This window comes from Puma concolor, chromosome C2 (genome assembly GCF_028749965.1).
Source record: "Puma concolor isolate L17-30 chromosome C2, mPumCon1.1.hap2, whole genome shotgun sequence".
NCBI lineage: Eukaryota > Metazoa > Chordata > Mammalia > Carnivora > Felidae > Puma > Puma concolor.
The window spans coordinates 32646868-32670679 of NC_141675.1; the positions used below are offsets into that span (position 1 = coordinate 32646868).

General features: G+C 38.8%; 1 protein-coding gene across 1 annotated transcript in view; it reads right to left on the reverse strand.

The window, feature by feature from the left end:
• STAG1 (STAG1 cohesin complex component) overlaps nucleotides 1–23420 on the reverse strand; it is a 404176-nt gene extending 380756 nt beyond the window's left edge. Inside the window, exon 1 of the mRNA XM_025913742.2 lies at nucleotides 23158–23420. The gene's annotated coding sequence lies outside the window, so the exon portion shown is untranslated. The remainder of the gene's footprint in view (nucleotides 1–23157) is intronic.
• Nucleotides 23421–23812: the final 392 nt, after the last annotated feature.

The window sequence follows — 23812 nt, forward strand, 5'->3', positions numbered from 1 at the left end:
AAAATAATCCACATGTACTTATTTAACTTCTTCATTTTATCCTCTGGACAATCATGAGTGAACTAAGAACAGATATTATAATATCTCCACGTCACAAGTCAACTGAGGCTCAAAAAAAGCAGAGTACCCATATAGGTCAGCAGAACTAAAATGAAAGCCCTACATTTACCATAAATAGGTACCATTGATTTTGATGTTATAGGCATTTTAGTCCTAATAGACTAAATATAGTCCTACGTATCAGGAAAAGAAAACCTATAGTGTTTTGAGAAAACAAACAAAACAGACCATGGATCTGAGATCTGAGAGTATCCACGGACTCTATAATCCAAATCAGGAATCACATTATAGAAAGTAACACTTAAAACTTTAATTTTTAACGCAAGTGAATTCTGAATGTAAATGATAAAAGTCATTTTCCTAAAACAGTAATAAATTCCAACTAGAATTGGCAGATTCCAGGGGACCTGGCTGGCTCAGTGGGTAAAGCATGTGACTCGATCTCAGGGTCGGTAGTGAGTTCAAGCTGCGCGCTGCGCATGGAGCATACTTTAGAAAAAAAAAAAAAAAGTGGCAAATTCCTAACCTCACTCCGTGTTCCAAACATACTTATCCTCATGTAAATGGCCCAAATGGTAATACAACCCAGCCTCCCTCAAAACTTCAAGATTTTTTTCCCCTGGAGGTGGAGAGGAAAATATACAATCTAAAAATTCTAAAAAAGGAAGAGATTTCTTAACAAACAAAAACAAACTCATATGTTTATATAAAAGCATTCCAGGGGCGCCTGGGTGGTTCAGTCGGTTAAGCGGCAGACTTCGGCTCAGGTCATGATCTCACGGTCCATGAGTTCGAGTCCCGCGTCGGGCTCTGTGCTGACAGCTCAGAGCCTGGAGCCTGTTTCAGATTCTGTGTCTCCCTCTCTCTGACCCTCCCCCGTTCATGCTTTGTCTCTCTCTGTCTCAAAAATAAATAAACGTTAAAAAAAATTTTTTTAAAGCATTCCAATTCCTCAGATTAGAGATCTGTTTTCAGTATTTACCTTTTCAAATAAAGATAGACATACTTCAACTTTTCTTTCTGCATCTCATTCTTCAAAAGTAACAAATTATTAGTAGTAAAGAATTACTATGATCAGCTGTAGGTAGGACAATGGCAATGTTTATCTTTAAGATGTCTAGAATTTGCTTCAAAATAATATGGGGGAGAGGGTTGCTAATATGGGTATAGATGAAACAAGACTGGGCATGACAACAAATTTGAAGCTGGGTGATGAGTATGCAAGGATTCACTAAACTCTTCTATCTTCAGATGCAGATTTTAAGTTATCTAAAATTAAAAGTTAAAAAAAAAAGTTATTTTTAACAAAGTGATAAATTTTGACCACTGTTCTATGGGAGTCCTTTGACTTACTGTATTGAAATTTTTCTTTTTGTACTGAAATTTTTCAAATAATCACATTCACCTAGCAGAAAATCTGGGTTTTTAAATATTCAGCATTATATTTTTGCATTTAAGTGGAATTTTAGTATTTTTTTCCCAGCTGGAGTAGTAAAATCATGAGATGCTAGGATTTTTGTTTGCTGACAGCAGTTAATGTCATGTGATATTGTAATCTAATCAAATACACATCCTAAATATTCTGATAAAAAAAAGGCAGGCAAGCTGAAACTCTCATACACTGGTAAGCAGAAACATAAAGTGGTACAACGACTTTAAAAAGAGTTTGGCAATTTCTTAAAAGCTAAACATAAATTTACTAGATGATCCATCAATTCCTTCCACTCCTAGGTATCACCGGAAGAAAAATGAAGTATGTCCACACCAAGATTTTTACACAAATAGTCATAGCAGCATTACTTACAACAGCCAATTGATAAATGGATAAACAAATGGAATACTCTTCAGCAATAAAAAGCAAAGTACTGAAACATGCTATAACATGTATCATCCTCAAAAACATTGTTAAATTTGGGGCACCTGGGTGGTTCAGTCGGTTAAGCCTCTGACTCTTGATTTCAGCTCAGGTCACAACCTCACTGTTGTGAGACTGAACCCCGCGTCAGGCTCCATGGTGAGGAGCCTGTCTGGGATTCTCTCTCTCTCTCTCTCTCTCTCTCTCTCTCTCTCTCCCTTTCTGCCCTTCCACTGCTCACACGCACACACGCTCAATTGTTCTCCCCCTTTCTCTCTCTAAAACTAAAGGAAAATAAAGTAAAACTGAAGAATAACTTTTTAAAAATTAAAAAAAAAAACCCACATTGCTAAATGAAAGAAGCACAACAACAAAATATCACATATTGCGTGATGCCATTTATATGAAATGTCCCAAGAAGGCAAACTTATACATACAAAAAATTGTTTAGTAGGAAAGTGCCTGCAAATGGTGTGGTTTCCCTTTGGGGTGATGGAAATATTATAAAATTAGATTGTGCTGATGACTGCATAGTTTTGCAAATTAACTAAAAATCCCTGAATTATATACTTAAAAATGAGAGTATTTCATGTTGTAAATTACATAAGTGTGATGGAGAAGGGGAAGTGGAAAGGAGGAGGAGGATTATGGTGCCTCTGGGATAAAAGATAAGTAGATACACGGATCTTAAAGAAGTTAACTTGGGGGCACCTGGGTGGCTCGACTGGTTAAGCGTTTGACTCCTGGTTTCAGCTCAGGTCATGATTTCACAGTTCATGAGTTCAAGCCCTGCATCAGTGTGGAGCCTGCTATGGATTCTCTCTCTCTCTCCCTCTCCCACCTTCAATAAATAAGTAAATAAGGGGCACCTGGGTGGTTCAGTTGGTTGAGCATCCAACTCTTGATTTCAGCCCACGTCATGATCCCAGGGTTGTAGGAGCGAGTCCCGCATCAGGCTCCGCACTGAGCATGGATCCTGCTTAAGATTCTGTCTCGCCCTCTGCCCCTACCCCTCTCTGTCTCTCACCAAAAAAATAATAAAATAAAATAAAATACTGGGGAAAAATAAATAAACCAACAAAACTTTGAGAATCAAATTAGGAAGAATCAAACATAAGATAAATCATCTGTAGAATGAAGTAAATACACAAAATCCAAACAAGGTGGCACAGAAAGCAGAAGCCAAATCTTGCCCATGACTAGATGAAAGCTGAAACCAAATAAACTGAATAGTGAGGAGTGTTCAAACAAATTAAATTTGGCAGTTTGTCTCCAATACTGTCCCTGGATAGAGTGTACTGACCCAGATCTGCTACAGTGCAGACAGATTTGTCAGGCTATCACAGCTCAGTAACACTGACAACTAAAATGATCCAACTCGCTTTGGATTCATTCCAGGTTTCCTGGTCAATCTTCAGATTATAATCTGTGTCTGATACAGGTCTTCCTACAAGAGAAGGCACTGTTGGTGAGCACAGTCTATTTCATTTGAAGTTACATTTCTCAATGTATATCAATAATGTGATACTCCAGACTTGAAAACACCTGAAACCTGTATCACTCCAAGATGTAAAGAAAGTGAACTTCTAAACATATCAATTCTGAGACCAGAGTCTGATACATAGTTCATCGGTACCTGTCACGCTTAAGAACTGACTCATCAGGCAGTCAGCCTTCCCTAGAGACACACTACTGCCCTGCTGCATGATTCTGAAAACTGCAACTTGTATTTTGTTTTACAAACTGGATGAAGGCTGCTTACAAATCTGCAAACGTACAAAAAGGTCACCCAAAAAAGACAACTGCTTATATTCATGTTTCATAGTTTACAGAGCACTGTTACATTAGCTCATTTACTAGCCAACACCCTCTGAAATGACCAGGATTACATGTTTATTTCCAATACAAGTGAGGGAGTAAGGTAAAAATAATTTACAAAAGGGCATGCTGCTAATAAACACACTGACCTGGATTAAAATCCAGGTCTTTAGTCTCTGAATCCAGTACTTCTACTTTATTTACTGCAGTCTCTAAAAGGCCAACCCAATAAAACCAAGGCGGCCTATGTTTCTGCCAGGAAAACCAATGATTATTTTCTGCAGTCTTATGAGCAATCAGAGAAATTCTCTAATAAAGAAGATAATCTTACTGGGATCAGAACAGACTACAACAGAGGAAAATGTTCAAATGTGAATAAAGGAATAAAATATTTATAAACAATACTGAGGGAAGTACTAACGGAAACAAGTAGTTTAATTTGGATCAAATGAAGAATTCTAATTTCACATGTAAATGAAAACAAAAAAGTGCCTTCTTTTAGACTCTTGCTACAAAATCTAGTTAATGCTCTCTTTGTATTTTTTTATCCTTTATCAAAAGGAATGACACTGCTTATAGATAAGTAAGGGTGAAGTTAATGTTTGTTTGCATTATAAAAGTGGTATTAAGAAGTATACTGTGATCCAGGCCTCCTGGGTGCCTCAGTCGGTTAAGTATCAGACTCTTGGTTTTGGCTCAGATCATGATCTCACCGTTCATGAGTTTGAGCCCCACATGGGGCTCGGCGCTGAGAGCGCAGAGTCTGCCTGGATTCTCTCTCTCCCTCTCTCTCTGCCCCTCCTACTCTCTGTCTCTTAAAATAAACTTTAAAAAAAAAAAAGTATACTACGATCCAGCATTCCACTGTAGATATAATCACCCAAAAGAAATGAGAGTTTATGTTCACCACGAAACTTGTATAAGAATGTTCACAACAGCTTTATCACAATACCCAAAAAATGAAAACAGCCCAAATGTTCATGCACAAAAATTCACACTACCATAGCAATAAAAAAGAATTGCTGATACATGCCATTATATGGATGAATCTCACAAAAATCATGTTAATAAGTAAAAGAAGCCAGACAAAGTACAAATTTAACTGGTGGCTACAAAAGTTGGAACACAACGTGGGAATGGGAAAGTGAGAACTGAGAAAAGATAGAGAAAACTTTCTGGAATGCCAGAAATGTTTTATAAACTGATGTAGGAGACTGCATAGGTAAAAATTCATCAAGCTTATAAACAGTGTACTTTATGTACTAATATGTTATACTGCAATTTTAAAAAATTGGCATAAGACATTTATTTGGAACCTTTTCTATAATATAAAAGAACTTCCTTTAATCTTCAATTTCAAAACACAAAACTACTCTGAGAATATAACTGTAATTGAGAAAAAAGTGATTTTATACTAAAATTAGTTCACAGTAGAGTTAACCAAAATTACCCCGAAGATACATATTTCAAATTCTGTTCTAAAATGTGTATCTTAGCATCCTATCGAGGTTGCCAAAAAAATAAATTAAATTAAATTAAAATATCTTAGTTTATTGCATGCCTCCACAGGATGGGCACAGCAAATGTCAGGGTAATCTCTATCCAGCCTCGTTTCAATCATTTCAGCATCTTCCAGAACTAAAATAATTAAATCTAAGTTTCTCAATGAATAGATGAGATCATCTACTGAGAGAGATGAAGGGTGCTATAAGAAGAGTAGAAATTTTTAAATAACTTCTATAAGAAATGAGAAAGAACTAACTAGGAAAAAAAAGGATTACTGGGTAATGATGAGGGTCCAATTAAGATCGGAGAGCTGGATATTTAGTGGCTCCAGTCTGCAAAGTTGTGATTTTCTCCAGATGTGCTTAGTAGCCAGGCATATAGAAATAAAAAGATTAACTGATCTATGGTTGAGTGTTGGACAAATACAATAAAGAGACAAAAGTACACCGCAGCTCAACATATCTCAAAAGTTAAATAAGGTGCCAGGCTAGCTAAGAAAATTAAGGCAGAAGGGAGAGAAAAGCTATCAAAGGACTAAAAGACTCTTTAAGACTGAAAACAAACTATTGCTATGTAAAAAAATAAAATAAAAAAGTTCAACAACATACAAAAATTAATGAATAGGTCTTTTATAGCAAAGTACTATTTATTATTTTAGAAACTGGAATGCTCCTCACAATTCTACTTTCCTTTTTTAAGAGAACTAGAAAGGTTCAAAATGCAAACATCCAAATGTTTAAAGTATTCTAATTGCAAATCTATTTGTTCCTCAACGTTTCTATGTAAATCCAATGATACTTTCAATCAACAAAGGAACCTTCCAAATATCTTGGTGCATCAGTGAACCTTTACCAAAAATATTAATTGTAATCAAGCTAGTCACCCAACACATCAATACGATACCTTTCAATAGACAAGAATTTGTGCGTGTTTGTATCCGCTTAAAATGAGGTAAAATGTCAAAAGAATTACTTCCTATTTCCAAGTTCTGTCTAGCTTGACCTTAGAATGAAACTGGCCAGTAATAGCGTGTAATAAATGAATGAATAAAGTAAGCAGGAAAAGGTGGCTAAAAAGATTTAGAAACAAATAGCACAATAACAGAATCTGACGAAAGAATATTATCAGCATATATAACGTAACAATCACTAATTAAAAGACTTAAAGTAGACCAACCAAGCATAGTCTATGGTAGAAATCAAATTGCTCAATTTGGTTGAACATAGTACTATTTATTGAATACCTATTACTTTACCCAGCACTCTGCTATGTATGTGTGCTATGGAGCACACAAAAGCACATCTCTTCCCTAAAGACACGTAATAGTACAGAAAGGAAAACCACACCTGAATTATCAGTTTCTCACAATACAAACCATACTTAAGTGCCAAACAAGTAAAACAATGTCATAGTAGGGTATTTGCAACCTAACCAATGAATTATTTTTCTCTGAAAAGGTAATCTCAAAAAAAAAAAAAAAAAAAGACTATGATTTGGGCGAAATTAATTAGAAAAAGTGTCACTATCAGACCTGAGAGGAGTATCTGATGTTTCTGTGATGTCTGGCTATGGCTTGAACTAAACGGTCACAGCTGTGTTCCTGCTGAAAAGTGGTGGTAGTAAGAGATTTGGGTTTTGTACATCGAAGAAATTATATTCACATACACATGCATATATGCGCCATTTATACATACAGGAACTCTGCTTTGGTTAATAAAATTTCAGTATATCTGTTTTAGGTGACAGTTACCATCCTTTTAACATAACACAGCCAAACTATTAGCAAACTGGTTTTTCAAAGCTATGTAAATTAAACTACAACTTACAGTGTAATGTGAAAAAAATGGCAGTTAGGTTGTCTGGCCAAAATTAAGATATATTTGCCTACAACTTTGTACTAACTGTGCTGCTAGTACTGGCATACACCCTCAAAACACACATGTACACAATTTCATCACTTTTATTTCATCACTTAGCTTATATAATATTGCCTAAGCACTATTTCTTAACTTGTTGCCTCTTTACCCATTCAACAAATTCTAACACTAGGTAAACAGCTCACTGCAAATGCAAATTTTCACCTCCCACTGATTTCCTTAAAAGGTAAGCTTCCATAACACAAAACCATTCCTACTGTGAACACTAGTACCATTATTACCCCTATTCCCAAGGAACTATCACACTAATACAACCTAACCCTCCCCTCCTCCATTCCACCCCCATTGAAAATATTCACACAGCAGGTGAAGTGTAAGTTCTCCACCTTGGCACTATCAACATTTTGGGGTAATAACTCCTTGTTGTAGGGGGCCATCCTGTGCAGTGAATGTTTAGCAGCATCCCTGGCCTCTACTCACTGATGCCAGTAGCATATACCATCAGCCCCAGTTGTATAGACCAAAACTGCCTGCAGACACTGCCAAATGCCCCCTGGGAAGAAGCAAAGTAACTTGTTGAGAACCACTGAATTAGAGGGATGTTTTTAAATAATAAAATGCACACTCATTAGAGCCCTTACTAACCTACATATACCCTACATAATCCCAACTCTGGCCTACCTCTCTAACCTCATGTAATACCACTAACACTCTTCCTGCATTATGCTCCCTCTATAGTCACTATGACCTTCTCTCACTTCCTAAAATACCACAGCCATTTCTGGTATAGAAATTTTGCTTTTGCTCTTCCTTGTGCTTGATTCTCGCCCAGGTTCTGTGCATGTCCCAGCTTAAATTTCATGCCCTGGAAAATGCCTTTCCTGACTGTATATATGTATATATCCCATTATTACCCATTACAGTAACTAATTTATTCCCTTTATAGCATTCATCAGTACATGCATCAATATAGCATAATCACTACACGATTATTATGTTTACCTGATTCTTGACTGTCTCTCACATGAGGACATATCTCGTCTGTCTTATTTCTAGTAAGTAGCCAAAATGAAATGAACAAACATATAACTGGAGAATCTTAAGTACTAGATGAACTGGCATCAATGATAACCTCAGCACAACCCCCACTGCATTCCCCACCTGTATTTACCATCATTCCCCCTTGAAGTGGAGGGGAGGAAAATGCAAGAAAGAGGAAGAGCCAACAATGCTCGTTTGTAAAATATCTTTGCCAACATCATATTCTCTGAAGGGCTGTGCAGAATGCCATATGTAATGAACCTAAAGCACTGGAAAGGTGTAATAAAGAGCCTGTATTCAATAAATGATGGCTATGTATGTAAAGCACTAAGCACAATACCAATAGCAGATAAATGAAAAACACCACTTTCTCTTTTTAAAGTAGGCTCCATGCCCAATGTATGGCTTGAACTCACAACCCTGAGATCAAGAGTCACATACTCTGAACCAGCCAGGCGCCCTGAAAAATGCCACCTCTCTTGCCCCTTTTTATTTTTTAATTTTTTTAACATTTTTATTTATTTTTGAGAGACATAAAGAGAGCACGAGCGGGGGAGGAACAGAGAGAGAGAGAGACACAGAATACAAAGCAGGCTCCAGGCTCCAAGCTGTCAGCACAGAGCCCAACACGAGCCCAAACCCAGAAACCGTGAGATCATGACCTGAGCCGAAGTCAGACGCTCAACCGACTGAGTCACCCAGGCGCCCCCCATCTCTTGCCCCTTTTAATCTCACTCTACCACAAGCTTGCTCTGAATATGGTTAAGAATAGAACTCCGTCCCCAAAAGATATTTCCCTTTCTGCACCTCCACGAACATACTGGGTGTAACATAGATTAGTTATTCATATACACTGACTAGGGAAAGCCAAATATCCATTAACCAAAACCAATTCATCACAAAATGAGCTCAGAAGTACATTGCAATTAATGTCAGTAAACAAAATAATCATATTAAATATTCAGTCTTTGGACCCAGCTTTAAATTAACCTTGGGTGGGGAGGGGGGATCAAAATTGCTGTTTAATAATATCAGTGTTGGTTACTAAAAATACCTACTACATCTAATACAAGTCTACTTATAGGAAATAAAATAGTAAACTGAGTTCATGATTAGACTCAAATAACAAAGAGCAAAATACTATAAAGTACTACATAATATTTAGTTAATAATTAGAACAAAATTATTTCTCTTAAATTACCTTTAATATACTATTTCTAACAGCATTCTGTAATGCATTTGGGGGTTTGAGGAAAGTGGTATTACAAAGGGAACATAAAGGAAGCCAAATAGCCAGTCTGAATCCTCGTCCTGCTAATTACTAGTTATGTGACCTTTGGAAAATCACTTAACTTCACTGGGTCTCAGTTTCCTCATCTAGAAACTGAGGCTTAACCATAGTACCCACCTCACAGAGTTGTAAGAATTACATAACATATTAAAATGCTCAGAACAGTGTTTGATGTATAAGAAATCCTATTAGCAATATTATACGATATTATTATATTGCTGTTAACTACTATGATATAATTTTGTTTCTTAAACATGTGCATCACTGCATAAGTTCTATTGAACAACACTGTATCAGACCACAGGGTAGTTATAATGCCTGGTGAGATAATGCGTATCTTTTTCTTCTCTAAGTTTTTTAGGAAGAGCTTAGAAAAAAAAGCACTCTAAACCCAAAGCATTTTTTTTAATCTAGTAACTTTCACATGTAACAAAGAATTTGGGTTTCAGTCCTATTTAACAAGTCAAAGAAGAGTGGGGAAGAAAAGAGACTATCTCTAAGGATCTCTTTTCTGAGAGATAACCAAATAAATGGACTTTTTCATTCCCTGTCCACCCTATACATCAAGCTATCCACTAAACTCAGCAAATGGTACCATGCTTAGTTAAGGAATTACCTATTATATTCAAATATAATTGTTAACAAACTAAAAAAGCAAATTTGTGATGTAGTAATATAAGCTTCTCTGACACAGTAAATAAAAGATCTAAAGTTGCATCTAACAATTAGCCTGATTTTTAAAGTACACATTATGATAAATGGTTTTTAGGACAACTGCAATATCTGCAACTTAAAAATACTTGATTTCTATTGGTAACAAAACCACAAGTATTGCTAGTGCATCTGTGATTTGCTGCCCACATTGGAAATCAAAGAAAATGCCAAATCTTGCCTATAGGTTAATGAAGATAAACACGTGATTATGTTCTAATCAAAGTTCATGAGCCCTGGTTTAAAAAGATTGCTTTAAGGGGCGCCTGGGTGGCTCAGTTGGTTAGGCATCTGACTTCGGCTCAGGTCATGATCGTGAATCCAAGGCCCACATCAGGCTCTAAACTGACAGCTCAGGGCCTGGAGCCTGCTTCGGATTCTGCATCTCCCTCTGTCTCTCTGCTACTCCCCCACTGGTACTGTCTCTCTCAAAAATAAACAAACATTACAAAAAAAAAAAAAAAAAGGGTTGCTTTCAGAGATTAGAGTCACAAAACCCTGTATTCAAACTCACCACTTCCTAGCTAGGTAATACTGGGAAAAGGTACTTAACCTCTCTACCTAACCTGTGAAATGGGAATAATACAAACATAAGACTTCTGTGCTATCTAGGGGCACCTGGGGGTGTCTCAGTTGGTTGAGCATCCTACTCTTGATTTTGGCTCAGGTCATGTTCCCAGAGTTGTGGGATCTTAAGTCTCTCTCTTTCTCCCTCTGTCCTTTCCCCACCTTGCGCTCTCTTTAAAAAGAAAAAAAAAAAAAGATTGCTGTGGCATTTCATTACTATTATGCTACTAGATACAGTATTTAACACACCTTCAAAAAACATATATACTATTATAATCAGTAACCAAGGTCTAACAATTATATAGTTCATAACCCTCACTGTGCATCAGAAACTCAGATTTGTGGAAGTTGATCTGAGGTAGATCCCAATCACTGGTATATTTTTAAAGCTCCTACATGATTCTAATGTGCAGCCACTGGCCTAAAGACAAAGTTCAAACTCTTTAGTTTGGCACACTAAGAATTCTTATCACTACTTACAGCTCTGTATTTTAATCACTCCTCCACAGGTAACCAATACTCTGAACACACACTGAACTAACACTTCCTCAACAAGTGGACTATAGTAGTACCTCTCAAACTTCAGCGTGTATCAGAGACATCAGAAAGACCTGTTAAAAACTGATGTCTCTCTGCAAAATTTCTAACTTAGGTGGACTTGGGAAAGGTCCAAGAAGATGTATTTCTTAACAAGCTCCCAGATAATATTGACACTGCTGCTGCATGGACCACACTTTGAAAACCACCAGGCAACCCTAGATCACAACCCTGTCCCTTTATATTCACCTAAAATGGCATTCCTATCTCCACCATCCCACTCTTGACTGGCTAACTATCACTTTTCTTTCAAAACTTACTTAAGAATTCACTTTCAGGAAGCAATTGCTCATTTCATCAAATCACCTCAAGACACTTATCACATACTATAAAACTTGACTAGGAAAAAAAACCACTATAGAATGTTCTTAATGGTACACTAATGCTAGCATATGCGACTACAAAAGTTAGGTAAAGAGGCCTCCTTTGGATAAATTTTAAAAAGGTGAAAAAGGCAAATGGACAGTCTCTCAAACAGAATGAAATCTGGATTTCAGCCCCCACCTACTTCCTTGGCCAGACACCTTTATGCAGAGCACCAATTCTACAATCAGTCATTACAGCCCTGGCATAGCATTACTACTAAAACACAAAGGAAGTACACCTAGACCAACCCCGGATATGAGGAAAGGAGGGAGAGAAGGAGCAATAAGGCTATCAGGAAAGGATGGAGAAGGTATCAGTTAAGTACTAAGTCATGAGTTATTTTCTCTGTACATAGAACAACAAGAACTGTTTTAATGTCTTTATACCCACAGTGTATGGCTCACTGTAAATTTCAATAAATGCATGAATGACTTACAATGAATAAAATTGTATGAAAACAGTTGCTAATATAGCTCTTTCTCACCAAATAAAGAAGCAAACACACACCCATAGCTGGCACCAAAAGCTATAAATAACAATCTAAATAGGGGCGCCTGGGTGGCGCAGTCGGTTAAGTGTCCGACTTCAGCCAGGTCACGATCTCGCGGTCCGGGAGTTCGAGCCCCGCGTCGGGCTCTGGGCTGATGGCTCAGAGCCTGGAGCCTGTTTCCGATTCTGTGTCTCCCTCTCTCTCTGCCCCTCCCCCGTTCATGCTCTGTCTCTCTCTGTCCCAAAAATAAATAAAAAAACGTTGAAAAAAAAATTTTTTTTAAATAAATAAATAAATAAAATAACTATCTAAATAATAACGTTTTGGTCTGTACACTTATCAGCTAGAAGAAAGCACAAATTTTTCTAATAACCAGATGGGAGATCAGAAGGCATAAGGAGCCTGCAGAAAATACACTTAGGTATTTCAAAATTAAAGACTTTCAAATCAAAACCTATGCGTTACCTGATTCAGAGTTGATTTCCTGAGTATTTTTCAGTAGACACTAAAAAATGTACAGGAATCTTGGAAATAGGTCCAAGACACTAATTTCACAATGAAGAAACTGAGACCCAGAGAAGTAATGATTCAAAAACACATAGCTAATTAGTGGTAGAGCTGTAATTAAAACTCAGGTCTCTACCCCTTCGCTAGTTTTCTAATACCATGCTGCCTTTACATTTATAAAATAAAACACTAAATATTCATAACTTAAAAACTTGAGGGTTTTGTTCCTTGTATCCCATTTTTATGAAAGAACAAAGCAGTCACTCACCATCTTATTTTGTCTAAGAATTTTCTCAAAGATGTAACTTTGAACATAAGTTCTGCTCTCGGTAAAATTCATTCCTAATCTTTTTGTATGCAAAATTACACATGCAAAACTATTATTTGTAAATAATAATCCTGGTACTACAACCATCAAAATTTCTCAATTACCAAAAAAGGATTCCAATACCTTTACAGGAAGCAGTACATTCTTAAGAAAGAAAAAAGATAGGGGAGGGTGGGTGATGGGTATCAAGGAGGGCACCTTTCGGGATGAGCACTGGGTGTTGTATGGAAACCAACTTGACAATAAATTTCATATATTGGAAAAAAAAAAGAAAAAAAAAGAGCCTAATTTTTGAAATATGTTTAACAATAAGCAGAAAATTCTGGCTATAAACCTCATCTTAGTTAACCAGAATATCTCATCCTCTAACCACTCTTATTAATAGTTTTAATCTAATACTACTTCTATGTGCTGATAAGACAAAATTAATTAAAATTCTTTGCTTCTGGAAAGTAACCTCATCATTTATAATTTTATTCACTTTTTAAATGCAAAATTAATGTCCTTTGAATTTATGTGCAATGCAATACAGTCTAACAGTTAAAAGCTAACTTTTTAACTTCTACAGCAACCCATGACAGAGGTATGTTTCGGTTTTTGGTTTTTTTTAAATACTTATTTTTGAGAGAGAGACAGAGTACGAGGAGGAAAGGGACAGAGAGAGAGAGAGACACAAAATTCATAGCAGGCTCCAGGCTCTGAGCTGTCAGCACAGAGCCTGACACAGGGCTGGAAGTCACTAGCTGTGAGATCATGACTGAGGTGAAGTCGCACAACTTCACCCACTGAGCCACCCAGGTGCCTCCAGAGGTATGCTTTTATTCCCGTTTTAGAGATGAGAAAACTGAGGGTTAGAGAAGTTAAAGAACTCACCAAGTTTACATACCTAGGAAAGGGCCGCATTACAATTTAACAGAGGTGGGGTGCCTGGGTGGTTCCGTCAGACTCCTGATTTCAGCTCAGGTCATGACTTAGCAGTTTGTGAAATCAAGCCCCTTGCTGGGCTTTGCATGGATAGTGTGTAGCCTGCTTGGGATTCTCTCTCTCCCTCTCTGCCTGTCCCCTGCTTGTGCACATGCTCTCTCTCTCTCAAAATAAATAATTAAGCATTAAAAAAAAAAAAAGATTGGGGCGCCTGGGTGGCGCAGTCGGTTAAGCGTCCGACTTCAGCCAGGTCACGATCTCGCGGTCCGGGAGTTCGAGCCCCGCGTCAGGCTCTGGGCTGATGGCTCAGAGCCTGGAGCCTGCTTCTGATTCTGTGTCTCCCTCTCTCTCTGCCCCTCCCCCATTCATGCTCTGTCTCTCTCTGTCCCAAAAATAAATAAACGTTGAAAAAAAAAAAAATTTAAAAAAAAAATAAAAAAAAAAAAAATAAAGATTTTAATACAGGCAGTGTGACTCAGGTGCTAGCAATTCTCTTAGACAATGGCTTTCTTGGCCATTTATCATGGGATAGTGCTTCCTTCACCTGTAAACAAAGAAACTTTTTGACTATCCCTAACAATGTAAGACACACACAAATGCATTTTCCTCCCAAAATGGAATTTAAGCTCTAATAATAAAGTAGAACACAACTTAAGATATTTTTAGCTTTTATATCCTCCATTATGTCATAGAAATTTCTGCACATTTGCTACTTTATACTATCTTTACTAGAGAACAGAGGACACCTACCTCTCAGTGCTATACATGAGACAGAAAAAATAATAACCTGATATAATCAGGGTCAACAGAGCTTTGAGAGTAAGAGGGAATCAGGTACCTCAAAAGAGACAACCAGGTCATGTTCATGCTTGACTATGTATAAAGCCCATTTTGTCTGCCTCTCTAAGATTAAGAAGATAGGCAATGATCTCTCAAATCTCTACCTGGACCTTTAAACCAATTCAACAATCAGAAGAGAAATTTTGTCAGAGAGCCTAAAAACAGTACCAGTAATATTTAATTATTAATGTCACCATGAATAGAAAAGAAAGGGACTCTGGTGAAAAACTCTTTTGACTCTTGTTTGTGGCTTCCATTTACTATTTTGGGGGGGGGGAGCCAGCTCCCCATAATGCTTCCAAAGTATCTTGAACCTAACCCCCTCCACAACATTTCATGTATTATTCCTGTTGGTTTCTTTTACTGCTTTGGGGTTTTTGTTTTAGTTTTTAATCTCTCCTAATAGAACAGAAACTTAAGAGCAAAACCTATGTATTTATGAACTTTATATACTCACTACTCATCATGGAGTCGACCTTCAAAAATATTTATCGAAAAAAATCTTAATTGGATTCCCATCATAGAGATAAGACAACGAAGACCTCCAGAAATTAAATGTTCCACCCAAGACCACACAACCATTAGATGGTGGAACAGGGAAGAAAACTAAATCTCTATAAAATAAACTTCAAAATGCAAAGGATTTCAACATGCAGAAATGAGGCTGAGAGAAAAATGACCTTTTAAGAGATTTAGAGTCTGGATTCAGAAAGTAAGCCTGGGCTGGCTTAAATACTGGCTGTATCATTTATTAGCTGTACAGCCTTGGGACAATCAATGTACAATACTACACAGGATACTGTGCCTCACGAAGACTACCACTTATCAGACCTTGTGATGCCAACAATAAATGCAATAAAACAATTGGAACAAATGAAAATATAGAGAGGATGATAAGTGCTGGCGAAGTTATCAGGAAAGATTTTACACAGACAGATACTACAACTCAGTATTTACTTTTTATTTTTTTCTTTGTGAGCTGTATCAATTATGCAGTACAACACATAAAATCTCAATAACAGTTTAAAGAACTGTTTGCTTTATAAGCAAACACGCCACATACCCCCTACTAAGGTCAACAAACAATACTCCAAAGATTTCTTTACATTGTGCCCCTCTCCCATCACAAACTTGGGAAGTTTAATCTAATTAATATTAAATTTAATCTAACCTATAAAATGGATAATATAACAATAACTACCTCATCAGCTTACTGCAAAACATTTATTGATACATAGTAAATGCTCAATACACATATAAAACAGAACAAAGATGGGAAGATAGGCTAGGATACAGGTATGTTAATCCAATTTGCGGAAAGCAAAAACTCAAAGATAAGCATAGTACAGAGACAGAGCTGAAAGGCTAGGTTGTAGCCATATGAGAAATACAAGGAAAACTAAATCACAAATAACATAGGGAAAACTAAGAAAATTCACTGGGAAGTTTTGGGAGACAATCCTCCATGGGTCTCTCACTTTTCTGCATATCTTCAAAACCGAGGCACTGAATGCCCATGTCCCAATCTTTTCAAGAATATTAGTATAGTGAACAATCTTGGAAAGACAAACAGCATCTCCTTCAAAGAAAATGGGAAGCATGCTTACCATTTATCATAAGTTCAAGTTTCCCCACTGCATATACAGATCTTAACACTACCATAGTGCATAAAAACTGGGGCTCAGAGATCTGATGCAAATGCTGATTCTGTCATTAACTAGCTGTATGGACTTGGAAAAATTAGTATACAACACTACCCAGGATACTGTGCTTTATAAACACTGCCACTTACCACTAATGGTATTGCTGTAATGCATTGTTCTTTACCTCTGATCAAGGAGCCCCATGGCTCCTACCAGCATCCATTAAACTGTGGCAGGTTAACTTGTTAGCCCTCAAGTAGGGTAAAATCTCAGGCCTTTCACCATTCATGACATTACCACATAATCAATGTCTATTGTAAGTGAAAGATTCCACTTCCATATTATCAGAAAGAAGAAAAAAGCAAAACAACTACATGCTGCCTTCAAGAGGTATATGTAAAATACAAAGAAAAAAAGTTTTTTAAGTAAATCAGTAAAAAAGATATACAATGAAAAGAGTAAGCTCGAGAAAGTTGAAGTGGCTATATTAATATCACATAAAGTAGATCTGAAAAGTATTACCACGAATAAAAAAAAACATTTCTTAATGGTAAAAAGATCAATTCATCAGGAAGACATATTATAAACTGTATGTGCCTAAAAACAGAGTTTCAAAATACATAAAACAAAAATTGACAAAATTAAAGGAGAAATAGATAACTGTAAGAAATAGGCAATTATGACTAAAGTCATAGTTGTATATTTTAACCTCCCTCTCAGCAACTAAAAGAACTAGACCTCTCTCCAAAATTAAAAAACAAACAAAAATAACAGCAAATACACAAATGACTTGAAAATGCTACACCTTAATCTAATTGATATTTACAGAACACTACACTCAACAACTGCAGAATACACATTGTTTTCAAGTGTGAAAGATACATTTACCAAGACAGACCATGAAACAAGGTTCAATAAATTTAAAGGAATTAAAATCATACAGTATATTCTCTGACCTCAAAATGAAATTAAGTTAGAAATCAATAACAAGATCTCTAAAATCATCCCAAATGTTTGAAAATTGAACACATTTTTAAGTAATCCACATATCAAAGAAATTACAAAGCAAATAAACTATTTCAAGCTGAGTAACAAAAATACAACATATCAAAATCTGCAGAGTACAGCAGTGTTTATAGAAAAATCGATAGTTTTCAATGTTCATATTAGAAAACAAGAAATGTCTATGGAGCACCTGGGTGGTTCAATCAGTTAAGTGTCAGACTTCAGCTCAGGTCATGGTCTCACAGTTCATGAGTTCAAGCGTAAAGCTCTGTGCAGACAGCTCAGAGCCTACAGCCTGCTTCAGATTCTGTGCCTGCCTCTCTCTCTTCCCTCCCCCCACTCACACTCTCTTTCTTCCTCAAAATAAACATTAAAAAGAAAAAGGAAGGAAGGGAGGAAGGGAGGAAGGAAAGAAAACAAGAAATGTCCAAAATTTATGACCTAAGGTTCCACTTTAAGAAGCTAGAAAAAAGAGAAGGGGCACTTGGGTGGAGCAGTCTGTTGAGCAGCTGACTCTAGATTTCAGCTCAGGTCATGATCTCACAGTTCGTGGGACTGAGCCTCTCATCAGGCTCTGTACTGAACATGGAGCCTGCTTGGGATTCTCTCTCTCCCTCTCTTTACCCCTCACCCATCTTTTCCCTCTCTCTCTCTCTCTCTCTCTCTCTCTCTCAAAATAAATATTTTAAAAAGAAACTAGAGAAAAAAGAGCAAATATGTAGAAGAAAAAAAATATGAGGAAAAGAAAAAAATGAGATAGAGAAGATGAATGGAGAAAAGTAGCAATGTTATTACCTGAAAAGACAGTAATACTGGTAAACCAAGAATGAAAACTGGTCAAGAAAAAAAGAAAGTACACCACCAGAAATTAAAGAGAAGATACCACTACAGATCCTACAGACATTAGAAGGATAACAAGGGAATCTTGTAAACAATTTATATCAATAAATCAAATGAGATGAACAAATGTCGTTTAAATACAATTTATCAAAACTGACATGATGAAAAAAAAATCTAAACAGCCATGTCTACTAACAAAACTAAATTTGAATGTTATCAAAAACCTCCCCCCCCCAAAAAAAATCCGTATCTAGGCGGTACCATTGGTGAATTCTAGTAAACACTCAATTCAGAATGAATATCAATGCTAGACAAATTATTTCAGTAAACAGACCTATTTTATGAGGCCATCATAACCATATACTGAAACCTGACAAAGACATTACCACCAAAGAAAACTACAAAGCAATATCCTTTATGAATATCTCCAAACCCCTAAACAAAACATTAAATATGAAACATGAAATACTGCGACCAAGTGAAAATTATCCTAGAAATCAAGGATAAAACAAATTCTTCTGCAAAATAACTGTGTCAATTTATACCACTGCCAAAAGCAGGAGTATAATTTCTTCACATTCTCACCAACACTTGATATTATCAGAATGTTTAATGTTTGCCAATTTGACAGAAGCAAAATGGTTTCCTCTTATGGTTTTACTTGGCACCCTCCTGATTATCAAGGTATAATTCACTGCTCTCCAGTTCGAAGTCACGGTATCACTTAGGTGAGATGCAACCAACATTCTTTAGTTAAAAAACAAAATCTGAAAATATCTGAGAGCACAACATAAAGGCTAAATACTATTTCATGAAACTTTTATTTCTTGTGTGTGTGTGTGTGTGTTTGTATTGGGTCACAACGTAAAATTTTTTTGCTACCTGTGAGCTTCTAGCAAGTTAAAAGCTATTACTGTAGCTGTTTAATTTTAGCAAAACTCTACGAGATATTTGGGCAACTTAATAGTGCACCCTTTCTGCCCACAGCACAAAGGAATGTATTTTATAAAAAAAAAAAAGTAGGATTTAAGATGTCCTTCAAGCACAAACTGGCAAAAACAGAATTAAAAGAGGAGGAGGAAAAACCTAAGGGAAGCAATAAGGGATGAATTATATGGAGAAAAGATTCTATAAAACCAACTGGTCTATGACCTACTTAAAGCTCACTTTAAAAGAATCACATTTCTCAATAAAACAGGGTTTCTCTCAGCACTAAGGTAGGAAGCTAGGATCCTATCCTCTTAACTATTGAAATGACAGAAAGCTAACCCCTCCTTCTCTGCAGGCATTCCCCTAATTCCCATCTCAAGATTCATCTCATCCTGGGGCTTAAGTAAGAATATTCTTTTAGGTCTCTACTTCCTGCTTTAGGTAGAAATACCTTAATTCTAAAAATTTATATGCTTATTCGGCTAACAAAGATTTACCAACCCCCTATTATATCACCTCTCTATTAAGAAATCAAATTGTATCCCCCTAACAATTTTAACTCTTTATATTGAAGAGCTATATTCTTTAAATTCTTTATATATTCTTTAAAGCTTGATATCCTTAACTATAAATCTCCTAATTGCCTCCTCTTGAAAATATTTTGCTTCTTAGACTCAAACCATCCCACATACCACCTTCTGCTACCTTCTTTGTTCCACCAACAATATCTCTGACCCTTACAAATAACTATTTTCGTAAGAACAACTTCTTTACAATCTGCAGACCAATCAAGCCACAGCAATTGCCTGCTGCAATCAGTATGTGAATCTACCTGTCACTTAATGGCTTAAGCATTAAAATCTCTTACCTTATTAGATTCAATCTTATCTCTAAAATGGGTAAAACAACAGGTATGAAGGAATAATGATAATTTCCTATTGCCTTATTACCTGAAGTTTTTTAATTCTAGTTTTTAATTTCTTTTAAATGCAATAAAATATTTTTATAGAGGGAGGCACTTAAAATGAGGTACGAGGAAATAATGGGAAAATAAAAGGTTTAAAGACAAGTAAGTATGAGTAAATTTATCAAGTGGGTTATTGCTCTCCCTCTGTGCTCTCCTTATATGTCTGGATTCTAAAGACACAAACGTAAAGATACCCCTTTCCCAATGGCAGGCAAAATTCTAAGAACCCTCAATGACCCACATCCTATAAATTACCTTCCCTTTGAGTGTAGGGGACCTGTAAACATAATAGGGTATCATTCCAGTGGTGGTTACATGGCAAACAGATTTTGCATATGTATTTAAGGTCCCTAATCAGTTGAGTGTGCCAAAAAGGAAATTATCTTGAGTGGGTCTGGCCTAAGGAGATGAGCTTTAAAAAGGGGTCTTAAAGGGGAGTCTAAAGGTCAAAAGAAAATGAACATACTCCGGGGCGCCTGGGTGGCTCAGATGGTTGACTGCCCAACTTCCACTCAGGTCATGATCTCACTGTTCATGGGTTTGAGCTCTATGTCGGGCTCTGTGCTGACAGTTCAGAGCCTGGAGCCTGCTTCAGATTCTGTGTCTCCCTCTCTCTCTGCCCCTCCCCGCTCGCGCTGTCAAAAATGAACAAATGTTAAAAACTAAAAAAAGAAAAGAAAGAAAGGATGAAAATGAACATACTCCTTTACTATAGGATTAAGCAGCAAAGAAAAAAGGGGAAAAATCGAAGAAGAGAACTTCCAACTACCTCCATTTTGACATCAGTCTGTACTTTCTAACTGATTAAACCCCTCTTTCCAGCTCCTCTCTTAAATCAGGCAAAACATCCAAAAGGCAAAGCATCCCCTGATGGGACCAAAAGTACACCCACAAGCAATAAAGACTGCACTGAGCCAGTAAGACCCATTGTGACTGATGCCTGGAGCCAGGTGCTCTTGTACCCATGCACCCATGCTGCAAAAAAGATGTATCTTTTTCCCCAGTACACTATATGCAACTGCACTGATTATGAAGATACACAGATCCAGACTCAAAGGGAAAAGCTAAAATTGTATAAAATGTTTAAGCTTTGTTAAACTACCCTATACTTTATAATCTTCCATTTTAGTGATGAGAAAAGTAAGGCTCAGAGAGTGATATTCCAAAGACAATAAACCTGGGGAATGTTTAAAGTAACTTCCAGAGCTCTTTCCCCTACACCACACCCCCCTTTAAAGCTTTAAAAACGCCATTGAAATCAACAGTTAATTTTATTACTGTCTTCAAAGGAAACAATCCTAGTAACATAATTTCCCACCTTTCACATCTATTTCAGTAACTCAGCTTTGTCAGAACATCAAAACTAAAGTGGATACTGAGAAATTTCCACTCAAAAGTAGTCTGGCTGTAAAAATGACCATCAGTAAACTGCTTGAATAAATTTAAAATACATTTATTATAAATGTGAAGAAAAAAAATTAGCAAAACACCTGTAGGTTTCCCAGAACTTTATTTAGAAAGCAAACAATCAGTGTTACGTGTTCACAAAAATCAAAAGCAAGTAGACACCCTTTCCATATCTGTCAGTATTTCTACCCTTGTGCAATTTTTTAAATCTGAAATCATCACTGTAAATATGAGAACATGGCACAATATTTCGTACAATAAATAAGTCCTTTTATGTTCACTGTTGTGTATATTTCACCATAAAAATTTGCAATTTTCTTAAAACACACATGGAAAACTAAAAGGTAGAGTCGTATTCGAATCCCACAAGTTACAAATCACACAACTTTCTTTATACTAATTCAAATACTTTCACAAACACTGTATTTCCTAGGAAGATGAAAAATATAGTCCTTTCTAGTCACGACCACGCGAAGGAATAAACTATATTCATCACCTTAACAAGAACTTTAACAGCAAATAATTCGCTACCGTCACATACAAACAGCATTGTTTTGAGTCTATAAGCTTCCAAAACCATCCCATGATTTATACGCTCCGGGCACGATTCTCTGCAATGTGAAGAGAATCGATAACATTTCAAATGTGGGTAGAAAGGGTGACGTGACAATCCTAAGACCTGAAAATTTTTTAAGTCCCTAGAGCACACAAGAAGCACCCAGTTCAGACACTCCAATCGAGGCCCAGGTCCAACTCCAGGCACTCCAGTTTCCCAGCTCTTCACCCCGCCCCCACCCCGAGAAAGGAGGGAAAACAACTTTTATTGGCCTCTTCTCCCAGGGAATTGGCAAACTAGCGGGGCAGTGCTCCAGTCTGGACACGTTTTACAGTGAGGCCTCCGTCGGGGGCGGGGAGGGCAGATAGCGGGAAAGCCTGGCTTCGAAGCCCCCTCTCCCCCAGTCGCAAGCCCCCTGCCCCACCCCACCAAGAAGAGGCCCCGGCCGGCCGCCACGCCGAGCGACCCCCAGGCCCCTCCGCTGAGGCGAGCTTGTTGTCATGTGACGACGCCGCCGCTAAAGCACCGCAGAAACGCAGGGCGGCGGGCGGCGAAAGGCATTCGCACCAGCCCGCCTCGGCCCGGCCCCGCCGGGCGCGGGCGAGTCCCGAGAGTCCGGGCGGGGGGGGGGCGGAGGGCGGAGGGCGGGCTTGGCGGCGGGCCCGAGCGCGCCACAAAGGCTCCCGCGCCCGTCGCTGTAGTGCCCGAGCGGGCGGGGGCACGATTTTCAGGCCCGCGGGAGGGGTGGGGAGGGACGAGGGCTCTGGGGTGCCCGCCGCGCCCACAGCCGCCCCCTGGGCGCCCGGACGGCCAGCGACCGCCGCGCCCCGCACAGGCCCACGCGGCCTCCCTCCCCCGCGCGGGGCCCGCGCCCGGCCCGCCCGCCCGCTCGCTCGCTCCTCGCTCGCGCTCTCTCGCTCTCTCGCTCTCGCCCGGCCTCCATCTTGGATCCGCGCTTCCAGCCCCCGCGCCGCTGCCGCCGCATTCCCCCTTTCCCGCCCCCCGCCGCCGTCGCCGCCGCCCGCACTCACCTCAGCTGCCCATCCGGGCGCCGCCGGCCGTCGACCTAGTTTCCCCCCAAAAGTCTCCGGTGTGTTATTCCCGATGTGGGGGGGTTGTTACGGGGTGGTCGCCGGGGGTTCGGGAGCGGGGGCCGCGCCTTCAACGGAGCTGCAATCCTAACCCGCCATCTGGTGGCATTTTCCACACGCCAATGGCGCCGCTGCAGACTTGGGTCCGGACCGCCCTCTGCTGGCCGCGGCGCTTACTGCCTAGCTGACGGGACGGGCCTGCCCGGAAAGGGGAGGGAGCTGAGGCGCGAGCTGGGGACCGCAGCGGGGACGCGCGCAAACGCTTTCCTGTGGGGATTGCGCGCACGCGCACCAGCGGGGCGGGAAACGTGGCCGCTGCGTGGAGACCCCGCCCCCACACGGAGCCGTAGCCTAGCTCAGCCAATCGCAATCGGCGGATACCTCTTGGTGAGGGCGCTGTGGACGGTTCTTGGGCCGCCTGAGGCTGGCAGAAAGACGGCCACGGTGGCGCCTGCGCGCCCTGCTAGCCGAGTTGCCGCCCGCCATTTTCGGAGCTTTTCCGAGACCTGGGAGGGAGGCCCGCCCCCGGCCGGTTCACTGAAGCCCCTCCCCAGGTCGCGAGACTGGCGCTTCCCTGCAGCCTCGTCTGACTTGT